Source organism: Lethenteron reissneri, unplaced genomic scaffold (genome assembly GCF_015708825.2).
Source record: "Lethenteron reissneri isolate LAM-NWPU_2019-01 unplaced genomic scaffold, ASM1570882v1 scaffold_1306, whole genome shotgun sequence".
Classification (NCBI taxonomy): Eukaryota; Metazoa; Chordata; class Hyperoartia; order Petromyzontiformes; family Petromyzontidae; genus Lethenteron; species Lethenteron reissneri.
This window is the reverse complement of record NW_026891010.1, coordinates 27,104-50,650: the sequence shown is the minus strand read 5'-3', so window position 1 is coordinate 50,650 and position 23,547 is coordinate 27,104. Positions and strand designations below refer to the sequence as shown.

The window sequence follows — 23,547 nt, the reverse complement described above, 5'->3', positions numbered from 1 at the left end:
GACACTGAGAGATGTTGAGACTCCTCGCCTGGCACGCAGGAGGTCGTGGGTTCAATCCCAGACACTGAGAGATGTTGACTACCTCGCCTGGCATGCAGGAGGTCGTGGGTTCAATCCCAGACACTGAGAGATGTTGACCACCTCGCCTGGCACGCAGGAGGTCGTGGGTTCAATCCCAGACACTGAGAGATGTTGACTACCTCGCCTGGCACGCAGGAGGTCGTGGGTTCAATCCCAGACACTGAGAGATGTTGACCACCTCGCCTGGCACGCAGGAGGTCGTGGGTTCAATCCTAGACACTGAGAGATGTTGACTACCTCTTTTGGCACGCAGGAGGTCGTGAGTTCAATCCCAGACACTGAGAGATGTTGACCACCTCGCCTGGCACGCAGGAGGTCGTGGGTTCAATCCCAGACACTGAGAGATGTTGACCACCTCGCCTGGCACGCAGGAGGTCGTGGGTTCAATGCCAGACACTGAGAGATGTTGACCACCTCACCTGGCACGCAGGAGGTCGTGGGTTCAATCCCAGACACTGAGAGATGTTGACCACCTCACCTGGCACGCAGGAGGTCGTGGGTTCAATGCCAGACACTGAGAGATGTTGACCACCTCACCTGGCACGCAGGAGGTCGTGGGTTCAATGCCAGACACTGAGAGATGTTGACCACCTCGCCTGGCACGCAGGAGGTCGTGGGTTCAATGCCAGACACTGAGAGATGTTGACCACCTCGCCTGGCACGCAGGAGGTCGTGGGTTCAATCCCAGACACTGAGAGATGTTGACCACCTCGCCTGGCACGCAGGAGGTCGTGGGTTCAATGCCAGACACTGAGAGATGTTGACCACCTCGCCTGGCACGCAGGAGGTCGTGGGTTCAATCCCAGACACTGAGAGATGTTGACCACCTCGCCTGGCACGCAGGAGGTCGTGGGTTCGATCCCCACCCTTGACGACGCCCGCCGATGTTTATTCGGTGGTCGCGTGACGTCTTCCGAATTAGAAATGTTTAGTCTACGAAACGGGCGCGAATAAGTTCCACTGTCCGTGCACGCTCACGCGCTGCCCTGTACGTGCGCATCACCCTCGCCTACTTTCTCCGCTCCCTCCAGCGACGAGGAGGCCGTCACGGCGCGGATGACGGAGCGGCACGCGGAGACGGAGGTGTAAGAGGAGAAGAGGTGGAGGATGAGGTGTCAAGAGTCGGAGTCGGAAGTTTGTGTGTTTGTGGGCAAGGCGGCCACTGTAGTAGTACCGTCCTTATTGCTGTTGTTATATTGATGGTGAAAAGTTATTTCTCACCCACCCCCCTCACCCCGACTTTTTATTCAAGCTTTTAGTTGTGTGATGTCCGGTACTCACACAGAGACCCAAAGACTCGCCACAAAGATACCCACAGACTCACCACACAGAGACCCAAAGACTCGCACAGAGACCCACAGACTCACCACACAGACACCCATAGACTCACCACAAATAGACCCACAGACTCATCACACAGAGAGCCACACAGAGGACCCACAGACTCACCACACAGACACCCATAGACTCACCACACAGAGACCCACAGACTCACCACACAGAGAACCACAGACTTATCACACAGAGACCCACACAGAGATCCACAGACTCACCACACAGAGACCCACAGACTCACCACACAGAGACCCACAGACTCACCACTCAGAGACCCGTAGACTCACCACACAGAGACCCTTAGACTCACACACAGAGACCCGTAGACTCACCACACAGAGACCCTTAGACTCACACACAGAGACCCATAGACTCACCACACAGAGACCCATAGACCCACCACACAGAGACCCACAGACTCATCACACAGAGACCCATAAACTCACTCACACATAGACTCACTCACTCAATGCGCACGTGTCCGGAGCTCCCGGCACGGCCCGGCTGACCCACACCGCCGACGGCACAGTCCAGTGCGCTACTCTCCATTGGAGGTCGCCACATCTTTTGGCAGTGGGGGGCCGGTACATATCACGCCACTGGGGGCCAGCGTCCGTCAGCACAGAGAAATATCCCCTCCACTTCATGTCTGGCAGCTCCTCCAAGTCCTGGAAGTGCAGCGCATTTACGCAGGCGGTGTAGAGCTTTTTCTTGTGGACTTCCGCCAGCGAGACACTCCTGCTGTTCTCCATCTTTAATAATTTTCCCCCGTCCTCGCGATCAGAGGGGACGGCACAGGAGAAGGTCAGCTGGGGGAAGGAGGGTCCCTCCCTGTCGCCCGACTCTCCCAGCCCCACTCCGAGTCTCTTCGTCGCCCGCAGGACTTCCCGCAACAGTTTGGTCCCGGCGAGCATGGAGCGCAGCCCGGCCGCTTCTGAGAGTTCCGGAGCCGTTCTCCAACCTTCGCCGGCTAGGGTCCACCAGGTCGCTGACCCTGCTCACCCCTCCGGCAACAAACCGCGCGGCCAGGGTGCGTTCCCCCTTCAGGCCCTGGAAGAGGTCGTTAGCGAGTAGCGGCTCCCGCAGAAAAAGGCTCGCATCATAGTCCGCGGGCGCCCTCTCCCATTCAAGACTACGCCAAGCATCTAGCAGGCTGCGATAATACCTCGGCAGCGGCGACTGGTCTACCAGCCCCAGGTCCGTCAGGAAGAGCTCGCGGCCGTACCCAAGCCTTCCGGCCTGTCTCAGCAAGCCGAGGGCCAGGGCCTTCCAGGGCTGCTCCTCTGGCTCGTACAGCAGGCGCCTTATGTCCAGGACCCTGAACGCCATCACCCTGCTGGCGACGCTCACTAGGCCCTGGCCTCCCTCCTCCACTGGCAAACAGAGGACCCCCGGCCTCTGCCAGTGCCTTCCGTGCCAGACGAAGGCGGTGAAAGCCCTCTGTACTTTCGTCAACAGCCAGTCTGGGGGGTGGAGGACTCTGGCCTTATGCCACAGCATGGCCGCCGCCAGGTTATTAACGACGAGGACCCGTCCCCTGTACGACATTTGCGGAGCGAAACGGGTCCACGCCTGCAACCTCCCTCCAATCTTCTCCGCCACATCCAATTCCTGGCCACAGTGGCCGGGTTACCCAGGTACACCCCCAGGTAATTGGTGCCCTCCGTGCCCCACTCCACCCCCCCTGGGAGCGTCACGGCGCGCATCGTCCCCCGCGGCCCCAGACACAGCGCCTCGCACTTTGGCCAGTTCACCTTTGCGGAGGAGGCGCTCTCGTAGAGGACGACCGCCCTGTGCACCGCCGCCACGTCTCTCGCGTCGTTGACCACCGCGCACACGTCGTCCGCGTACGCCGAGACCTTTACCGCAGCATTTTCCGTCCCAGGGATTCGGAAGCCCGACAGGGTCCGGTTCAGCGTTAATAATAGCGGCTCGATGCAGAGCGCATAGAGCAGCCCCGAGAGTGGGCATCCCTGCCTAACACCCCTCGTAACGACCAGGGGGGCACGGAGCCGATTATTCAGCTTGAGGAGGCTGGACACATTCGTGTAGAGGAGCCTCACGTACGCAATAAATCCCTGGCCAAACCCAAAAGACCTTAGCACCGCATACATGTAGTCGTGGCTGACTCGGTCAAAAGCCTTCTCTTGATCGAGAAAAAGGAGGCCGGTGTCCAGTCCATGGGTGTCTGCCAGGTCGATCATGTCTCTGACCACCCCGATGTTATCATGGATAGACCGCCCCGGGATACAGCATGTCTGTTCCGGCTGGATGATCCTCCCCGCCGCGCCCTTCAACCGGTTAACCAACGCCTTTGCGACGATCTTATAGTCCGTGCATAACACGGACACCGGCCGCCAGTTCGCTACGAGGCGCAAGTCCCCCTTCTTGGGCAACAGGGTAACCACTGCTCTCCTGCAACTCTGCGGCAACTCCCCTTTTGCTAGACTCGCATTCAGCACCTCGACCAGGGAAGGGCCGAGCTCACCCCAAAAAGCTTTGAAGAACTCGGCTGGGAGGCCATCGATCCCAGGCGCCTTCCCAGTAGCTAGGCCACTCACCGCAGCCTCCAGTTCCTGGAGGGTGATCAGCCCTTCCAGCTGTTCCATCTCGGGAGGGGTCAGTCTAGGCACACCCTCTAACAATTCCCCAAGAGCATCCCCCTGGATGCTTTCTGCAGTGCAGTAAACAGATCCTGGTAAAAAGCCCTAACGACCCTAGCGATGCCCTCGTCGCTCGTGTGGACTTCACCACTCGGTGCCTGCAGGCTGGAAATAGGTTTTTGGTGACTGGCTGCCTCTGTTGCGTGAAAAATAATTTGGTAGGCGCATCCATCTTTAGCAGATGTTGCATTCTCTGATTCGCAAAGGCCTTATAGGCTTCCCGGTCTGACACAGACCTCACCAGCCGTTGCTGCTCCAAGAGCGTGCGGTAATCCGCATTAGTTTGGGGTGAGCCCAGCTCTGCTTCCAGCGCCAGCAGCTCATCCCGTAACCGCTCTTCCCATTCCCGCCTAGCTGCTGCGTGCTGGCTCATAAACCGCTGGCATAGTGACCCTATCTGTACCTTCCCATTATCCCACCATTGCTGGAGCGTGTCAAAGTTGCCCTTTTGTGTTAGCCACCCCTTCCAGAAGGCCCTGAAAGCTCTCTGGAAGTCCGCATTGTCTAAGAGTTGCAGGTTAAAACGCCAGTAGGGTCTGCGGTGCCCAAGAAGGGGGAGACGCAAGCGCACCGACACCAGGTGGTGGTCGGAAAAACCGGACGGGACCACCCTGCTTTCGCCGAGCAGGTTAGCACTGTCGGCATTCACGTAGAGTCGGTCCAGCCGTGCGAGGCTGATCCGCCCTTGTGCACCACACCGGCACCACGTATATTGCCGCTGGGCCGGATGTTGCAGGCGCCACGTGTCGAGTAGGTTTAGCCTCCGTACTATGTCAGCCAACGCCTGCGCAGTCTCCGGGTGAGGCTCGGCGCCATTACGGTCGAGAGTCGGGTCGAGGGTGCAATTAAAATCACCCCCGACGATCGTGAGCACCTCGTCCGAGTCGGCTTCCTCCAGGGTGTCCCTCAGTGCGCCCGAGAAGAAGAGCCCCCTCTCGCGGGTCGCGCTCGGTGCGTACACGTTGACTACCCGCAGCCTGACGTCGCCGAGCACAAACTCGGCCGTAATCAGGTGTCCCTTCACGATCTCCCTAAAGATCACATGGTCAGGAGTGAATTTTTTGCCGCACACAATCGCGACCCCCCCCGGTTGGCCTCCCCGTGGCTAAAGAAGAACCGGCCGCCCATGAGGTGTTGTCGTTGAGCCTGCAGCGTGGCGTCGAGGTGTGTCTCCTGTAGGAGCGCCACTTCGACGTTTTGGTCGACACGAAAACGACACATGCGTCTCCATCTCTCATCGCTTCGAGCACTATTGCAATTCAGACTCGCCACGCGGACGCCTGACGCCATTGCAATAGGGGGGGGGGGTGGGTGCCACCGGTGGTCACTGCGGAAGGGGGGTGCACCCCTTCCTCAGTTTTTGTACAAACTTCTGCAACCGGTAGCATTCCTGCTGGCTGAAGCCGCATTTATTGGGGTCCCGTTGTATATTTTGTGCGGTGTTCAGGAAGCCCATCACATCGGGGAAGCTCCTGAAGGACGATTGGAGGAAGCTTTGGACGGTTTCGGGTGCGTACTCCTGCTCCCCTCCTACTCCCGAAAAAACCATTTCACTGGCTCCTTCGACGTCGGACCCCGACTGCTCTTCGTCGTCAGAGTCCCCGTGTGTGTCGGCGCGTACTCCGGCCGTCACTTCCTCCGATGACCCGGGCGGAACCGGGGTCTCGCCAGGCTCGGGGTGCTCTCCTTCTGTGGCCTCCGCGGCCCCCTCCCCGTCGCACGTCGAGGCGGGTAGAACGTCGTCGTCCCCCTCGAGCGTGACCGCCATCTCTTCCATTGCGCTGCAAGGAGCCGGGGTCTCACCCTGCTCGGGGCGTGCCTCATCCGCGGGATCCGTGGTCGTCGCCCCGCCGAGCGATGGGGCGGTCCCCTCAGGTGGCGCTGCGCCCTCAGGCGCGACGGTGGCCCGCAGTCGCTCCTCTGCTCGTGCCGGTGTGGCCGCGGCTGGGTCCGGTGGTCGTCCCTCTGCCTCGGTCGCATCCGGCGGGTGGTTTTGGCCGCCGGCGGCGGCGGCGGCTGTGCTCACCGTGTTCTCCGCCGTGCCCTCACTGCCGCTCCCTGCCGCCCCTTCTGGGCAGCCGTCCGGCTCGGTGGTGCCGCCAGCGGTGCCCGCCCGCTTTGGAAAGGTGCCGTCGCACCCCCCCTCTGCTCGGCTGGCTTTGGCTTTTCGCTTTCGTGACCTAACTAGCACGAAGCCATCTTTGTCGCCTTCAGGCGCCGGCTCTGCGCGGCCAGGCGCAGGGTCAGCGCGTTCCTGCTGCTGTTGCTGCTGTGGTTGTGGTTGTTGCTGCTGCTGCTGTTGCTGCTGCTGTTGTTGTTGCTGCTGCCGTTGTTGTGGTTGTTGCTGCTGCTGCTGTTGTTGCTGCTGCTGCTGCCGCTGCTCAGCGTGCGCCGGCACGGGTGGAGCAACGTTCTCCTTGCCCTTGGTCGGGCAGCTCCTCCGGGTGTGGCCGACGCCGCCGCAGCCGAAGCAACGCTGTACAGCCGTGGAGGCGTATATGGTGTAAACGTGTCCCTCGATGGTATACTTCAGGGTCACGTTGAGTTCTGTATTGCCGTCCTTCAATATCATAAATGTCTGTGGCCGCAGCGACATTATATGTGCCATCCTCGTGTCCCTCGTCCGCAATGGCAACATGATGACGCGGGACACTACGGTGCCGAAGCGGAGGAGGTCCCGCTGCAGGTCCGCACATTTCAGGAATGGCGGCGCGCCGGAGAGGAGCACCTTCACGGCAGGCGAGGAGAGGGGGGTGCACTGTAAAAACAGCTCCCCCCCCACGTCCAGCCCCGTCTCTGCAAGGCGCGCCACCATGGCCTCCCCCGCCGTATAAAGGACGACCCCGTGATTTTCCCGTTCGCTAACGAGGATGCCCGCCATGCCGATGACCTCAGCCGCCGCCGCGACGACGGCCTCAACGGTGATCTCGGGCGGGGGGAACACCATCACGCCGTTCCTTCGCGAGAGGGTTTCAAGCTTGGGGTACTGTGCCATGATGCTTGGCGACAGCACCCTAGCGTGCAAAACGCGGCTGCACTACCCCAAATAAATTGGAGGGGAAAATAAATAAATAAATGCTCACAAAAATAATAAAGACCCACCTAAACCCACAAGACCCATGAAACCAAGGAGGAACTCACTAGAAAGAAAGAGAGAGAAAAAAGAACAAAGGAAACCCACACGAGAGAAAGAGAGAGTGCTGCGAGTGAGTGAGTGAGACCAGGGAGAGAGACACAGAGAGAGAGCACACAGAGAGACACGGGGGGGGGGGGCGCAGAGAGAGAGACACGGAGGGGGGAGAGAGACACAGAGAGATGGACACGGGGGAGGGACACACAGATAGAGACACGGAGAGGGTGCCGTAGGGATGGAAGAAAAACATACAAAACAAATAAAACCAGCACCACGTGAAAGAAACGGAGAACTCACAGTGAAGGAAGAGAAGGATGTTGAACACGACGACTCAATAAACGAAAAAAAAAGCGGGGTAAAGCGTCTATAAACGCGTGGGCGCTCTCTCAGCCTAGGCTCAGGCTATCACGTGAGCCCAGGCCTCCATCCACACCAACGTTGGAGCGGGAGCAACAGGTTCGTGCGGCCGCACCCAAACAGGTGGAGAGAGAGAGACACGGAGAGAACGCTTCACGAATTTGGGTGTCATCCTTGCGCAGGGGCCATGCTAATCTTCTCTGTATCGTTCCAATTTTAGTATATGTACTGCCGGAGCAGAGAGAGAGACAAGGAGAGAGAGACACGGAGAGAGAGAGAGACACGGAGAGAGAGAGACACGGAGAGAGAGACACTGAGACACGGAGAGAGAGACACGGAGAGAGATACACGAAGAGTGAGAGATAGACAGCCATTGATTGAATTTCACGGTTTTTTCCAAAAACATTTATTGGAAGAAGGCACCTCGGCACAAGTAAAACAGATAAAAATGTCACAGGTAAAACTGGTAAAGGAAGTAAAAATGGCACGAGTGATCAATTCTGGAGAGAAAGAAGGCACAATGAAACAGGTTCGGGGTTTGGGATGAATCATCTCTTTCATTCATATCTGTATACAACCGTCAGTACAGTACTTATAACTGTTAGCACACCACTTTTAACTGTTAGTAGAGTCCTGTTTCATCGTGAAATGTTTGTGTCCCGGTGTCCACGTGTGCCATTTGTTCCCGTGCCATGTTTACCAAATGTCGGCTACTTACACCCCTCGCCTCGGTGTCTCCGCACACGAGCATTGAAGCCGACAACTCTCGTCCAGCACGAGAGACCCTGGGCTCGACGCGAGCGCTGTTGCCAAATCGCTTCGGAGTCTCGCGCTCGGCCCAGACCACAACTGCGCCGCGTTCACGTTCCATTCCTTCTCCGTGCCCACGCAGCGGAGGCCCCTCTGGCTATTGCCAGTTGCCCGCGGCTGGGCGAGGCGCAGCGCGTGCAAGATGTCACGCATCTGTCCCGCTCATGTTCCAGTGTCTGTTCGGGAAGTCGAACTCGGCTCTCCGGGTCCAGAACGCAAATGCGCTGAAACCGCGGCGCCACCGCTCCACCGGGCGAGCGTCAATGACGCCTGAACACTTGAAACAGGTTTCTGTGTAGAGCGGTCTCCATCGTGGAGAGGAGCGGTGGTACGGGTGCGGGTATCCATTTGCGACCCTGGTGCGGCCGGGTACGGGTACGGGTAAGGAATCAAAACCCGTTTGCGACCTCTGTCTCTCGTACGTCAACAGCCCGGACAGGTGAGAGCCTCAACAGGTGAACATCGAGCTGCCGATTGAAGGTGGATTGTGCTTGGCTATCAGAATTGTAATATTTATAAACACTGGCGGGATTCTACGAGCTGTCAAGCTCTCTCTTGGTAGCTCTCTGGGGCACGTCAGAAAGTTACAACAACAACAACAAAATCAAAACACGATTGGAGTGCAAACCACAGGAACGGTAAACGAATCACTTTAAAAAAACGATACACGTAAAAAGAAACAATGTTGTATCTTACCAAGTAAGGCCCACTGGGCTATTAGCTTAATTTTCAGAAGCGACCGGGCTACAAATGAAAGCTCAACAAAGTGGCTTGTCATGTGGAACTTGATATATGTTCCACTGCCATCACAGTATCACAACAACAACAAAAATAATACGGTATCTGGATATATTCCGCACCTTAAAGCTGCCTTCGCAGTTTAACAAATAAAAATCCGTGGTTATTTCCCCCCCCTTCCACTTAAAACAAAAAAGGATTGCAAAATATCGCGTGTACGTTAATCGTTTCAGTTGTTTCTGGCCATTCGTTGACGCAGATAGCAATGGGACAGAGTCTTGTAGAAGCTGTCGGAGTGAATTGACGTTCACAAGGGTCGTTAATTGTCATAACATCCCAAATTTGACCATTTATGAACAAGTGATACGTTGTAAAAACAATCATCCCCTTAGGAACTTGTACAACATAAACCTCTTCCAGTAACATCCGGCTTGTCATAACATCACGGCGGAACTGGTCCCAACACGTACTCGATAAACGCAAAGCCATTCACAATAACTGTGACGCCGTTCTTATACTTGAGGATCTCAGCACAATAATAAGAAGGCAAAAAAGAAGCGATCAAAGGTTTTCGCAAAGTCATCAAGATATGTGTGTTGTTGTTTGCCTGTTGCGTGTGTGGCCAGAGCTAGAGACCGCACAAGACAAAGTCGTTGAACGACACACACACAAAGGGCTCGCCGCTAAAACGAACACCTGGTGATGATTATTATTTTGATGATCGAACTTTCCCGGAGGAGCTGTAACAGGTAAAAACGATACGGACCAATGGCTCAACGTCGATTGTGAAGGCTCATGAAACACACGCGGGATCACGCGCGTGAGATATCGATGGCTTTGTGAACCCCCCCCACACAGCAGTCAGCGCACTGTGACCAGGGATCTGACCCGAGTCAGATCCCTGGTCACGGACAGCGTCAGTGGCGAGTGGTGTCCGAACAGGACCTGGGAATTCACCGTTTACCAACACGAACCGACCGGCACCTCCACCAGCCACCACCGCCGATATCCATCGGCTCCGGTCCCCGCGGCACCGGCGCCGATGCCGCGGATCTCGGACGGATGCGGCACCAATCGCCGGCGGCAATCGAACACCGACGAGCCGCCCGCAACCTCCTCCCGTTCCGTTAGTTGGCGTCCACCGCCCGACACGTCCGGCTCGGAGCCGGCGCCTTCCCCGCCGGCGCCCCGGCGCCGCCCCGGCAAGCGGAAGCGCTGCCGCACGAGCTCCACGCCCTCGCGCAGCCGGTGCCCCTTGGGCGACGACGACCGAGCTGCGTTCCTCGGGTGCCGTCGTTGGTCGGAGGAGGCGCTGTCGCCGTCGTCGCCGTGGCCGCGCCGCAGGTCCGCCGACTTGTGCAGGGAGCCGGCCCAGCTGCCGTGGCCGAGCTTGCAGATGCGCGCCTCCCGCTGCTGGTACCGGGGCCCGCCCAGCTCGCCCGGCCGCCAGCCCAGGGCGCCGGCCGTCGGCTCGGCCGCCGCGCTCCACCGGCCGGCGCCGCGCTGCGGGCGCAGGTCCGTGGAGACGGAGGTCAGGGCGCGGCGCCGGAACTCGTGCTCCCCGTTGGTGGACTGCTGCTGCTGCTGCAGGTTTGGCGATTTCCCGCGACGATCGCCGGCGCCAGGATGGACGTGGGGGCCAGACGCTCTCCACCGCCGCTCGGCATCGTCACCGCCGTCATGGCCGTCGTCGTCATCGTCGTCGTGGTGGCGGCGCGAGGTGTCATAGTGAGCGATGGACGCGGGCCGCACCAGCGCGGGCAGCGCACCGCCGCCGCCGCCCACCGCCGAGCCCACCGCGCCGCCCGCCCCGCCGCCGACACCGTACGCCGTGGCCGCCGGGACGGGCACTGCTGGCTCATACCGCACGCTCAGGTTGGCGCGGGCAGCCTCCGCCTTCCTCTCGCGCCTCTGCAGCAGCGCGGCGATGTAGGCGGTCGCCTTGTCGGCGCCGAGTGGCGCCGCTACGGTCGCGGTCACCTCGTCGTCCGCGCCGGCGTCGTCGTGGCGACGGTGGCGGCGGGCGCCATCGCTCATCGGAGGAGGTTTTCCGTCGGGCGACGCGGCGGCGTCGCGGTCGTCGCCGGCGCCTCGCCGGTGCAGGAATGCGGAGCTCTGCATGGCGACGGCGTGCAGCGGGCTCGGGTAGCGGTACACCTCGGAGCCGTCCCGCGAGCGCAGGTCGCAGTGGAAACGCGGGTCGGGGTCACGACCCGGGGCGGAGGTCACGGGGTCGGCGAGCCCGACCGGGGACGTCCGAGCGTCTGAGCCGCCGCCGAGGTCGTCTGCGGAACGAGAGGAAGGAAGATGAGATGCGGAACGCGGACGAGGTGGAGCCGCGCCGGTTGTCTGTGCGGTGGTGGTGGCGGCGAGATGATCACGAGCCACTTCTGAGACCACTTCAAGTGGTCTCCGGTCCGAAGGATCGAAGAACTCACACGACAACTGAGGCCTACATGGCCCGGCTTTCGGTGGTCGAGAGCCCCAGGGCTTGAGAAGGCGACGGTGATTACGTCAATAAACAAATAAACATTCGGCGTCTTCGGTGATGGTGGACTGGGACTAACATCGGCCCGGCCATTCGTAAACACACCGGGCCAAATTCGGGATACGGGCAGTTATTTAAGTTTATGATAATATTTTTTTTACCCTTTTATCTGGCAACAAAACTGACACCTTTTTCACAAGGAGTCATGTTGCATAGACAACAATACCTGCAGTCGTAATGCAAACAAAAAACATAACTCTGATAATGTATGCACTGTACCTTTATCTGACAAGTTTTGTTGCCACATAAATGGGTAAAAAGAACAATTATCATATTTTTCTACTGGCAAATGCGGTCCCAATGGCATTTAAGTTGAGTTCAATAGTCTGTGTGACAAACTGTGCGGCACTCGTAGCTCGCCGTTGTGACGTGACGATGCGCGATCTAGTTGGCCCATCGTGAGCTGGATCCAAAAAACACCAAACTGGGCCAGTGAGGAAAAATCTTTGGGGCTGCCGAACATACGGGAGGCGTCATGGCGATTGAGAGTGCAAAACAGCAACGAAGGGCACACATCTTCTTGGTTCTTTCGGTAAAGTCACGTAGAAGGAAATAATAAAATAATAAAAATAAAACATAATAAAATAATTCTCACGACGTTTCGGCCACAACGCAAGTAGCAGTCCTCAGGTGAAGACCAGGTCTGTTGAGAAGACAGAGTCTGTTTCTTCACCTGAGGACGGATACTTGCGTTGTGGCCGAAACGTCGTGAGAATTATTTTATTATGTTTTATTTGTATTATTTTATTATTTCCTTCTACGTGACTTTACCGATAGAACCAAGAAGATGAATCCCTGCAGTCACGAAAGCTTTACATCGAAAAACGCAGGGCACACAGACGCTCAGCTCAGCCCACGTCAACGTCCCGCGCTCGGCGCTCACCGGACTTGTCTCTGCTGCTGTCCATGTGCAGCTCGCTCAGAGGCCGCTCCACAGCGCACCGCTTGCCCACTCCACACTGCGGGGAGGCGGTACGCGCACACACGCACACACGCATACACACGCGCGCACACACACACGCGCACACACGCGCACCGACGGATGGACGGACGAGCCACACGCACGGACGGGTACACGCAGACACGGACGGGCGGGCGGACAGCTGCTGGGTTAATTCCATACCTGGTGGTGGGCAGCTAAACGCGAAGTGAGGTCAAGTTTGAAACTTTTCTGTACCAAGCGCTGTTTGCCAGCAAACACAACCAGATAAAGATCCCCCCCCCCCCCCCCGTGTAGCCTGTCGGGTGCATGTGCTGTTGGCGAGTAGCACCTATGAAGGCCGACACGGCACACGAGGGGGTGGCCAGCGCCACGACCGGCCGGCCACCTTTGTGTCTCCGAGACCGAGGTTAAACACAGCCCCAACAGGTACCCATTTAAGGCTGAGTCGACCTAGGGGAGGCCCAGGACCACCGCTCCGGAGGAGGAATCACGAAGCCTCTCACCCCGCGTGGAGCGTCAGGCCCCGTTGCATTGGAATAGCGTAGCAGCCGCCATTCTTCCATCATTAATTGTAATAAAGATGCAAGTTAATTCATTGCTTTTTCATTTATTTGATTTCGATTTAAAGCTTTCGTGACTGCAGGATTCATATTCTTGGTTCTTTCGGTAAAGTCACGTAGAAGGGAAATCATCACCTAATGATGATTGCTTGTGTTGCAGTCGAAACGTCGTGAGAATTTTTATTGTTTTATATTTATATTATTTTATTTTTTCCCTTCTACGTGACTTTACCGAAAGAACCAAGAATATTATTTTACTTAATTTAACATTTTTATTTGTTTTACCAGGTAAGCCTCTTTGACAGAAACGACCTGGCCACAACTGATAGCTCGACGCAGTCGCCTCTCCATCACGTGCAAATGTAGCGGCGAGGCAAATCCGCTAAAGGCGTGCTCCTAAATGTGGAGGGAAAAAAACAGAGGACGCGGAGATAAATCCACGCGACCACGTAAACTCCAAATACGCAGCATATATTTACGCAATCTAACCCCCCAAAAAAACCTGTATTATGGATGATATTGGGTCGCGAAAGCCTGCCACGTGTTAAGCCGACTTAAGCCGTGGTTCCGTTTAATTTCATCACTGTCCGCACTTCCGATGAACACGGTTGGCCACGTAGGTTGCTAAACGAACGATACAAGCCGCAAATAGTCCCACCGTGGCCATAAATACACACGGAGATGTCTTCAAGAGAAGCCACAGCGTTGAGGTTGTAGCCACGCGACCCAAGCTACGGACCGCAGAGTGAACCCACAGAGACACACGGTGGCAGGCAGAGTCTCGTATACAGAGATGCACAGAGACTCGTCGAGATAAATACACACGGAGATGTCTTCAAGAGAAGCCACAGCGTTGAGGTTGTAGCCACGCGACCCAAGCTACGGACCGCAGAGTGAACCCACAGAGACACACGGTGGCAGGCAGAGTCTCGTATACAGAGATGCACAGAGACTCGTCGAGATAAATACACACGGAGATGTCTTCAAGAGAAGCCACAGCGTTGAGGTTGTAGCCACGCGACCCAAGCTACGGACCGCAGAGTGAACCCACAGAGACACACGGTGGCAGGCAGAGTCTCGTATACAGAGATGCACAGAGACTCGTCGAGATAAATACACACGGAGATGTCTTCAAGAGAAGCCACAGCGTTGAGGTTGTAGCCACGCGACCCAAGCTACGGACCGCAGAGTGAACCCACAGAGACACACGGTGGCAGGCAGAGTCTCGTATACAGAGATGCACAGAGACTCGTCGAGATAAATACACACGGAGATGTCTTCAAGAGAAGCCACAGCGTTGAGGTTGTAGCCACGCGACCCAAGCTACGGACCGCAGAGTGAACCCACAGAGACACACGGTGGCAGGCAGAGTCTCGTATACAGAGATGCACAGAGACTCGTCGAGATAAATACACACGGAGATGTCTTCAAGAGAAGCCACAGCGTTGAGGTTGTAGCCACGCGACCCAAGCTACGGACCGCAGAGTGAACCCACAGAGACACACGGTGGCAGGCAGAGTCTCGTATACAGAGATGCACAGAGACTCGTCGAGATAAATACACACGGAGATGTCTTCAAGAGAAGCCACAGCGTTGAGGTTGTAGCCACGCGACCCAAGCTATGGACCGCAGAGTGAACCCACAGAGACACACGGTGGCAGGCAGAGTCTCGTATACAGAGATGCACAGAGACTCGTCGAGATAAATACACACGGAGATGTCTTCAAGAGAAGCCACAGCGTTGAGGTTGTAGCCACGCGACCCAAGCTACGGACCGCAGAGTTAACCCACAGAGACACACGGTGGCAGGCAGAGTCTCGTATACAGAGATGCACAGAGACTCGTCGAGATAAATACACACGGAGATGTCTTCAAGAGAAGCCACAGCGTTGAGGTTGTAGCCACGCGACCCAAGCTACGGACCGCAGAGTGAACCCACAGAGACACACGGTGGCAGGCAGAGTCTCGTATACAGAGATGCACAGAGACTCGTCGAGATAAATACACACGGAAATGTCTTCAAGAGAAGCCACAGCGTTGAGGTTGTAGCCACGCGACCCAAGCTACGGACCGCAGAGTTAACCCACAGAGACACACGGTGGCAGGCAGAGTCTCGTATACAGAGATGCACAGAGACTCGTCGAGATAAATACACACGGAGATGTCTTCAAGAGAAGCCACAGCGTTGAGGTTGTAGCCACGCGACCCAAGCTACGGACCGCAGAGTGAACCCACAGAGACACACGGTGGCAGGCAGAGTCTCGTATACAGAGATGCACAGAGACTCGTCGAGATAAATACACACGGAGATGTCTTCAAGAGAAGCCACAGCGTTGAGGTTGTAGCCACGCGACCCAAGCTACGGACCGCAGAGTGAACCCGCTGCGTTCCTTCAACGGAGGAGGTGGAAACAGCGACACGACACGAACTTTCTCTTCTCTCTCTGCTGAAGCCCTTTCGTCGTGTCCAGCAGCAGACATTGGTTGGCATCGAGCGCAACACGCGCGCACGCTCGCGTCAATGCCATATGCGTGCCCCCTCTCTCTCCTCTCACACTCGCCCCTGTAGGAGCCCGGCCTTCCTTCCAAACACGACCTTCCTACACGACCTTCCAAGGGAGAGCGGTGGCGCAGCGGTTGGCGCAACTGCGCTGTACGAATCCGCTCACCCGAGTTGGGATTCCTGGCCCGCAGACGTCATCTGAACTGGTAGAGTGCGCTAAGCACTGCGCCACCACTCCCATTGTATCCTCTGCACAAACATGACAACAACTCTGCAAGAGACTAAGATCCCCCGTCTAGCCTTAACAGACTGTAGGGTGCTGTTAGCGAGCACCTATGAAGGCCAGAACGGCACACGAGGGGGTGGGTGGCCAGCACCACGCCCGGGCGCCTTTGTATCCCCAGTGGCGATGTTCACACACCGCACCAGGTACTCATTTGAGGCTGAGTCGACCTAGGTGAGGCCCAGGGCCGGTTCTGATAATCGTCACCGGTGTTGGCCGTGAGCGCCAGGTTCATAGTGCAGCACACACGACACGACACGCAACACACGATACGCAACACCACAGACACGACACGCAACACGCAACACCGCACACACGATACACAACACGCAACACCGCACACACGACACGCAACACCGCACACACACGACACGCAACACCACAGACACGACACGCAACACCGCACACACACGTCACGCAACACCACACACACGATACACAACACCACACACACGACACGCAACACCGCACACACACGTCACACAACACCGCACACACACGACACGCCACACAACACCATAGACACGACACGCAACACCGCACACACACGTCACGCAACACCGCACACACACGTCACACAACACCGCACACACACGACACGCCACACAACACCATAGACACGCCACGCAACACCGCACACACGTCACGCAACACCGCACACACACGTCACGCAACACCGCACACACACGACACGCAACACCGCACACACACGTCACGCAACACCGCACACACACGTCACGCAACACCGCACACACGTCACACAACACCGCACACACACGTCACGCAACACCGCACACACGTCACACAACACCGCACACACGTCACACAACACCGCACACACACGTCACGCAACACCGCACACACGTCACGCAACACCGCACACACACGTCACGCAACACCGCACACACGACACACAACACCGCACACACGTCACGCAACACCGCACACACGACACGCAACACCGCACACACGTCACGCAACACCGCACACACGACACGCAACACCGCACACACGTCACGCAACACCGCACACACGTCACGCAACACCGCACACACGACACGCAACACCGCACACACGTCACGCAACACCGCACACACGACACGCAACACCGCACACACGTCACGCAACACCGCACACACGACACACAACACCGCACACACGTCACGCAACACCGCACACACGACACGCAACACCACACACACGTCACGCAACACCGCACACACGTCACGCAACACCGCACACACGACACACAAAACCGCACACACGTCACGCAACACCGCACACACGACACACAAAACCGCACACACGTCACACAACACCGCACACACGACACACAAAACCGCACACACGTCACGCAACACCGCACACACGACACGCAACACCGCACACACACGTCACGCAACACCGCACACACGACACGCAACACCGCACACACGTCACGCAACACCGCACACACGTCACACAACACCGCACACACGACACACAACACCGCACACACGTCACGCAACACCGCACACACGACACGCAACACCGCACACACACGTCACGCAACACCGCACACACGACACGCAACACCGCACACACACGTCACGCAACACCGCACACACGACACGCAACATCGCACACACACGTCACACAACACCGCACACACGACACGCAACACCGCACACACACGTCACGCAACACCGCACACACGACACGCAACACCGCACACACGTCACGCAACACCGCACACACGTCACACAACACCACACACACGTCACGCAACACCGCACACACGTCACGCAACACCGCACACACACGTCACGCAACACCGCACACACACGACACGCAACACCGCACACACGACACGCAACACCGCACACACGTCACACAACACCACACACACGTCACGCAACACCGCACACACGTCACACAACACCACACACACGTCACGCAACACCGCACACACGTCACACAACACCGCACACACACGTCACGCAACACCGCACACACGACACACAACACCGCACACACGTCACGCAACACCGCACACACACGTCACGCAACACCGCACACACACGTCACACAACACCGCACACACGACACACAACACCGCACACACGTCACGCAACACCGCACACACACGACACGCAACACCGCACACACACGTCACGCAACACCGCACACACGACACGCAACACCGCACACACGTCACGCAACACCGCACACACGTCACACAACACCACACACACGTCACGCAACACCGCACACACGTCACACAACACCGCACACACACGTCACGCAACACCGCACACACACGTCACGCAACACCGCACACACACGACACGCAACACCGCACACACGACACGCAACACCGCACACACGTCACACAACACCACACACACGTCACGCAACACCGCACACACGTCACGCAACACCGCACACACACGTCACGCAACACCGCATACACGTCACACAACACCGCACACACACGTCACGCAACACCGCACACACACGTCACACAACACCGCACACACGACACGCAACACCGCACACACACGTCACGCAACACCGCACACACGTCACGCAACACCGCACACACGACACGCAACACCACACACACGACACACAACACCACACACACGACACGCAACACCGCACACACGACACACAACACCACACACACGACACGCAACACCGCACACACGACACACAACACCACACACACGACACGCAACACCGCACACACGTCACGCAACACCACACACACGACACACAACACCACACACACGACACACAACACCGCACACACGACACACAACACCGCACACACGACACGCAACACCGCACACACGTCACGCAACACCGCACACACAACACGCAACACCGCACACACGTCACACAACACCACACACACGACACACAACACCGCACACACGTCACGCAACACCGCACACACGACACGCAACACCGCACACACACGTCACGCAACACCGCACACACGACACGCAACACCGCACACACACGTCACGCAACACCGCACACACGACACGTAACACCGCACACACACGTCACGCAACACCACACACACGACACGCAACACCGCACACACGTCACGCAACACCGCACACACGTCACACAACACCACACACACGTCACGCAACACCGCACACACGTCACGCAACACCGCACACACACGTCACGCAACACCGCACACACACGACACGCAACACCGCACACACGACACGCAACACCGCACACACGTCACACAACACCACACACACGTCACGCAACACCGCACACACGTCACACAACACCACACACACGTCACGCAACACCGCACACACGTCACACAACACCGCACACACACGTCACGCAACACCGCACACACGACACACAACACCGCACACACGTCACGCAACACCGCACACACACAACACGCAACACCGCACACACGTCACGACACGCAACACCGCACACACGTCACGACACACAACACCACACACACGACACGCAACACCGCACACACACGTCACACAACACCACACACACGACACGCAACACCGCACACACGACACGCAACACCGCACACACCACACACGACACGCAACACCACACACACGACACGCAACACCGCACACACCACACACGACACGCAACACCGCACACACGACACGCAACACCGCACACACCACACACGACACGCAACACCGCACACACGACACGCAACACCGCACACACCACACACGACACGCAACACCGCACACACGACACGCAACACCGCACACACCACACACGACACACAACACCACACACACGACACGCAACACCGCACACACCACACACGACACGCAACACCGCACACACGACACGCAACACCGCACACACCACACACGACACAACACCACACACTCGACACGCAACACCGCACACACGACACGCAACACCGCACACACCACACACGACACGCAACACCACACACACGACACGCAACACCGCACACACCACACACGACACGCAACACCGCACACACGACACGCAACACCGCACACACCACACACGACACACAACACCACACACTCGACACGCAACACCGCACACACGACACGCAACACCGCACACACACGTCACACAACACCGCACACACGACACACAACACCGCACACACACGACACACAACACCGCACACACGTCACGACACCGCACACACACGTCACGACACGCGTGCGCGCACGGCTCTCTCTCACTCTTTCTTCCCGACTCGCTCGCTCCACTCACTCACCGGCTGATCCTCCTCCGGATCATCATCCGCCTTCCCGTCCGACCGTCCTGGGCCCCGGCCATAGCACCGCCGCTGCTGCTGCTGTTGCTGCTGCTGTTGCTGCTGTTGCTGCTGCTGCTGTTGCTGCCGATGTTGCTGCAGCAGCTGCTGTTGCTGTTGCTGCTGCTGCTGTTGCTGCTGCTGTTGCTGCTGTTGCTGCCGCTGTTGTTGCTGCTGCTGCTGCTGTTGCTGCTGTTGCTGCCGCTGTTGTTGCTGCTGCTGTTGCTGCTGCCGCTGTTGCTGCAGCCGCTGTTGCTGCTGCTGCTGCGGGGGCGGTGGTGTCAGGGCGAGCGCCTGTCGCACCGTCGCCTCGTGCTGCTCCCGCAGGAGCCGCAGTTCCCGCAGAGCCGCGACGCTCAACTCCAGCCGCTCGCGAATTCTCTCCGGCGGAGCGGACACGCAGAGTGCCTTGGACATGGTGGTGGTGGTGATGGTGGTGGTGATGGTGGTGGTGGTGATGGTGGTGGTGGAGGTGGTGGTGGAGGTGGTGGTGGTGGTGGTGGAGGTGGTGGTGATGGTGGTGGTAGAGGTGGTGGTGGTGGTGGTGGTAGTGATGGTGGTGATGGTGGTGGTGATGGTGGTGGTGGTGGTGATGGTGGTGGTGGTGGTGGAGGTGGTGGTGATGGTAATGGTGGTAGTGGTGGAGGTGGTGGTTGTGGTGGTGGTGGTGGTAATGGTGGTGATGGTGGTAATGGTGGTGATGATGGTGCTGGTGGAGGTGATGGTGGTGATGGTGATGGTGCTGGTGGTGATGGTGATGCTGCTAATATCGATGAATGTCCGTGTACACACGCGCACTGGAGGAGCAGCAGGAGAGGGGAGGGAAGAGCCACCGACTCCCGACAGAGCCACTGCTGCTGCTGTAGCTGTAGTAGTTGTAGCTGTAGTAGTAGTTGTAGTAGTAGCTGTAGTAGTTGTAGTAGCTGTAGTAGTAGCTGTAGTAGTTGTAGTAGTTGTAGCTGTAGTAGTAGTAGTGTACGTGACGCGGTGTCGTGGTGGGGTGAGTGGGTCAGGCTCAGGGGGGTTTGTTGGGAGGTGCTGAGGGCTGGTGGGTGGGGGTCAGACAGCCGGTCACCGGCGTCACCCCCCCCCCCCCTCCTGGTGAACATCGCTCATTGGGCAGCAGCTGCCCCCTCCGTCTCCTCCCATTGGCAGACGCCTCCCCCCCTCCATGCCTCGCCCTCCCCCCTCTCCCACCTCCCTCCCCCTCCCACCTCCCTCCCCCTTCCACCTCCCCCTCCCTCCCACCTCCCCTCCCTCCCACCTCCCCCGCCCTCCCCCTCCCACCTCCCCCTCCCACCTCCCTCCCCCTCCCACCTCCCCCTCCCTCCCACCTCCCCCTCCCACCTCCCCCTCCCTCCCACCTCCCCCTCCCACCTCCCCCTCCCTCTCTCTCCCTCCTCCTCCCACCTCCCCCACCCACCACCTCCTCCCTCCCCCTCCCACCTCCCCCTCCCACCTCCCACCTCCCTCCCCCTCCCACCTCCCCTCCCTCCCCCTCTCACCTGTGTGTACACACACACCCATGTGTGTGAGTCTATGTGTGTGTGTGTGAGTCTATGTGTGTGTGTGTGAGTCCATATGTGTGTGTAACTCCATGTATGTGTGTCTAAAGTCGATGTCTTTGTGCGTGTGGGTCAATGTTTGTGTGTAAGTCCATGTGTGTGTCTGCACATGAAACAGGAGTTGTGTTGAGATGTTAAAACACAAAACAGAAACCTTTCGCAAGGAATCACGTCACTGAATTAGCCACACGAGGTACGTTACATTTTATTTTGGTCTTTCGCTAAGAGTCACCTAGATAGGTTAAACATTAATATGTGTACACCTCCCACCACCCCTGTACCCCCCTACCCCTCCTGCACCCCTCATCCAGCAGTGGATAGAGTCTACCCTACGCGATATTGACTCTAGACGTGAGTATTGAGAAAGACATCCAAGGAATGTGCTTAAATAAACAACTTAGAGGCCACAATCGATTCTTGGCCAGAGCCTAAGCCACCACCCCTTGCTAATAAGTGACGTGTCGAGTCAACAGCCCACTGAGTCAACACTAAGGACACTGAGTCCTCAACACAGACGCGGGCGGGGTGGGTGGGTTGGAGAGCAGAGACCTCCACTCTCGGTCAAGTCGCGTGCTGACTCGCATCTTGCAGGGCTGCTGCTGCTGCTACTGCTGCACCATTGCTGCTGCTGCTGCTGTGGTGCTGTTGCTGGTACCTCTATCATCCAAGCCTCTCATCATCACCTGCTCCTGTGTGGGTGAGTGGGTGGATGAGTGTGTGGTGGGTGAGTAGGTGAGTGGATGAGTGGGTGGGTGGGTGGGTGAGTGAGTGGGTGGATGAGTGTGTGGGTGAGTGTGTGAGCGACTGGGTGAGTGAGTGAGCGACTGGGTGAGTGAGTGGGTGAGGGGGTGGGTGGGTGGATGAATGGGTGTGTGAGTGGGTAGGTGAGTGTGTGGGTGAGTGTGTGAGCGACTGGGTGGGTTAGTGTGTGAGCGACTGGGTGAGTGAGCGAGCGACTTGGTGAGTGAGTGGGTGGGTGAGTGGGCGGGTGAGTGGATGAGTGTGTGGGTGAGTGTGTGAGTGGGTGGATGAGTGAATGAGTGGGTGAGTGAGTGACTGGGTGAGTGGGTGAGTGAGTGTGTGAGTGGTTGGGTGAGTGGGTGGGTGAGCGACTGGGTGAGTGAGTGGGTGTGTGAGTGGATGAGTGGGTGGATGAGTGTGTGGGTGAGTGTGTGAGCGACTGGGTGAGTGAGTGGGTGGGTGAGTGTGTGAGTGGGTGTTGAGTGTGTGGGTTAGTGTGTGAGCGACTGGGCGAGTGAGTGAGTGAGCGATTGGGTCAGTGAGTGTGTGAGTGTGTAGGTGGGTGTGTGAGTGAGTGGGTGTGTGAGTGGGTGGGTGAGTGAGTGTGTGAGTGTGTAGGTGGGTGGGTGAGTGGGTAGATGAGTGTGTGGGTGAGTGTGTGAGTGGGTGGTGAGTGTGTGTGTGAGTGAGCGAGCGACTGTGATGAGTGAGTGAGTGGGTGTGTGAGTTGGTGGGTGATTGAGTGGGTGTGTGCGTGGGTGTGTGAGTGGGTGGGTGAGCGACTGGGTGAGTGAGTGGGTGTGTGAGTGAGTGAGTGGGTGAGTGGGTGGGTAATAATATAATAATAATAGTACAATTTGTAACGCGCGCAAATTTGCAGACGTAGTGGCCGCAACTCAGAGGCGCGGAGCCAAGCTCAGAGTCACTCAAAAGCACGTGGTTGAAGAGGTGAGTTTTTAAGTGTCTCTTGAAGGAGGCGATTGAG

At 57.7% G+C, this 23,547-nt stretch overlaps 1 non-coding gene across 1 annotated transcript; it reads right to left on the bottom strand.

The window, feature by feature from the left end:
• Positions 1–7,706: 7,706 nt before the first annotated feature.
• Positions 7,707–7,811, bottom strand: LOC133361955 (U6 spliceosomal RNA). The gene has a single exon (XR_009757440.1). It is a non-coding gene; the product is annotated as a U6 spliceosomal RNA (small nuclear RNA).
• Positions 7,812–23,547: the final 15,736 nt, after the last annotated feature.